Source organism: Penaeus japonicus, unplaced genomic scaffold (assembly GCF_977035675.1).
Source record: "Penaeus japonicus unplaced genomic scaffold, GWHDUDI00000001_assembly GWHDUDI00000004, whole genome shotgun sequence".
Lineage (NCBI taxonomy): Eukaryota > Metazoa > Arthropoda > Malacostraca > Decapoda > Penaeidae > Penaeus > Penaeus japonicus.
The window spans coordinates 29,695,762-29,698,261 of NW_028234406.1; the positions used below are offsets into that span (position 1 = coordinate 29,695,762).

The 2,500-nt window shown below is 45.6% G+C and overlaps 1 non-coding gene across 1 annotated transcript in view; it reads right to left on the minus strand.

The window, feature by feature from the left end:
* Positions 1-2,500, minus strand: part of LOC122248189 (uncharacterized) — a 3,707-nt gene that overhangs the window by 389 nt on the left and 818 nt on the right. Inside the window, exons 3-8 of the transcript XR_015190952.1 lie at positions 2,032-2,162; positions 1,529-1,666; positions 1,270-1,342; positions 893-1,004; positions 662-762; positions 271-379 (exon numbers count right to left, since the gene is read on the minus strand). This is a non-coding gene — a transcript (uncharacterized LOC122248189). The remainder of the gene's footprint in view (positions 1-270; positions 380-661; positions 763-892; positions 1,005-1,269; positions 1,343-1,528; positions 1,667-2,031; positions 2,163-2,500) is intronic.

Genomic DNA, 2,500 nt, shown 5'->3' on the forward strand with positions numbered 1-2,500 from the left:
CTTAATCTTCTTTTATTCAATATTGTTGCTTTGTGTCTATTGATAGAAGAAAATACTAACCACTGACCAATCGAATGAGATTCAAATGTTCAATGTAACTAGTGACAGGTAGACGTTAGAAGGAGTAGATTTGCAACTCAAATATTCTACGTTTGTCACCATGAAACCTTATCCTTTCTCTTCCTTAAAAAAAAAAGGATAAGGTCTAGGCATTTGCTTACGAAAGAGTCTTTCATTACAGACTCACTATCTGAAGTGTTGGGGGCATACCTGATGCTCCAGAAGGGGGTGCCCAATTCCATAGGGACGTTATCTACCCATGTCCAGCCTTCCGTCTCGTTCCTCAGGTGTCCTCCCACCCAGAAGTCCGAGGCAATATCTGCAAAAAAAGACATACGCTAAGAGCTAAATCTTTAAGGAAATAAGCATGTAAATCTGTAAACATTCAAGACCAATTCTTGTTCGCTTGCAAATACGAAGATAAATATGGTATCTAACAGTATGAGTATTTCGAAGAATAGTTAGAAAATGAACAAGTACAGAAATATCAGCATGTCTAGTGACTCGTCCAAGCAGATTCACAGCAAACAAACACCAAGGAAGGATAAAGCGCATCGCAGTGACAACAAAACCAAGTTAGCTACCGACGGAGACTCCTCACGCTGCTGCGCGAAGGAGTGGACGATTTCGTAGAACTTCTTGAAGCCATCCGTGGAAGGTCAGAAGGTCACCGCCGATCGTCTTGCAGAAAGAGCGAGCTTCCTCCCCAGTTGAACCCTGCGAGGAACCAGGACGTTTTGGAAGTGCAAATATAAGCGTTGATAAAAGGAGGAAGAGAGGAAGGGGTAGAGAAAGAGACAGACAAAGGCTCAGCGCCTTACGCAAAGAAAACAATAAACGTAACCTTCCCAAAGAAGAAACGGACCATGCATCGGTCGCCGACGCGGAGTGTAGACACTGAGGACAGTCTGGGTGTTTGATGTGCGCGTGTGATCTCTCAAGAACTCCCTTCGCCCAATTCTCTCGACGCCCTCCACGCTCGACGGTACCCGCTGCAGTGGGCAAGGGGGGCGGTTTCATAAGAGAAGGGGTCACGAGTGGTAAGATCATAAATACTTGACTGTATTCCCAAGCAACGAGGGTGTGGGGGAGATAGAGAGAAAAAAAAACAGAAAACGAATCGTAAACAGCGGTATAATATCGTTGCACTGAACTCATAATAGTCTACATGTTCTAGTCTATTCCATAGCATGGTTTACTTGCACAAACAGTTCTTACCAGCAACTTCTTCCGACGACAGGACGATCTCATCAAGAGGCTGAAGCTTTTCTTCCCTCAACATCTGAGTGACAGGGTATTGTTAGGCAATGTTCAGAAATACCAAAACAAACGCACAAACAAAATCACATGCACATACACAGTTACATAAACACGGGCCCACATCAAATAATCCTAATAAAATTAAAAAGCAGAATCTTTACTATTATTGACCATGAACAGCATGGCTATCACTGCAAAGGACGCTTACTTTGTAGAGGCGCATGTCGAGATCTCCTTCGCACGGCGGGTCAGAGACCTCGCAGTAGCGGCTGACGGTGACGCAGGTCGTGTCTCCCCTCCGACGACACCTGACGGAACCTCGTTCGCAGTGGTCGTTGCGCAAAGCCTACAGTCGGGGTCGGTAGGAAGAAGAGGATGTTGGCAAGGAGTTATTAGTGTTGGAAGGGGACAATCAGCGTTGGAAAAGAAAAACTGATCTAACAAATTTAGATTCTACACAACGCGTTATAATGTTACATTATGTACATTCTGTTTCATCACCCAAAAATCATTGCTTTACGATAACTCCCGATCAGAAATCAAAAGGCAATGCTAAAGCAACGATACAAATACTAAAACTTCTCAGGCTCCTCCCACAGGTAGCCCAGTGACACTGTCCTCAAAGGCTAAGGGAACTTTATAAACTGAATAAACTCATTTCCGTTCGAGTTTCCCTCCCCCTCGGATGCAACAGAGAGACGCAACACCCACCCTGCAGATGGCGCTCTCCTCGTCGGAATTGTCGCCGCAGTCGTTGTCTCCGTCGCAGATGTAGCGGATCCTCGTACAGCGGTCGCTCGTTGCGCAGTGGATCTGCTCGCTCTCGGGACACGTCGCCGCGACTGAAAGGAGATATTTCTCTGTCAAGAATTAGGACATAATAATCTCTGCCTTTCCGTGAAAAAAAAAAAATCTTGATCCGGAATAGGGACTCTATGTAGAGTATATGTATGGATATATATTCCTTCTGCTCCCATAAGAAATAGTGGAGACACCGCGACAGTTTACAAGTGGGCGAGAGAGCCTGATGGAGCCCTGGCAGTTTGACGACTTGGCCAATTGCAGTATATTGCATGCGGTATGCGCCAACATGCAAAAGGCGACCGATAAAAGGAGAGGGAGGGGGGAGGGTAAGTGGGAAGAATATGATAAACTGAAGAAGAGAGGAGGAGATGTAAGG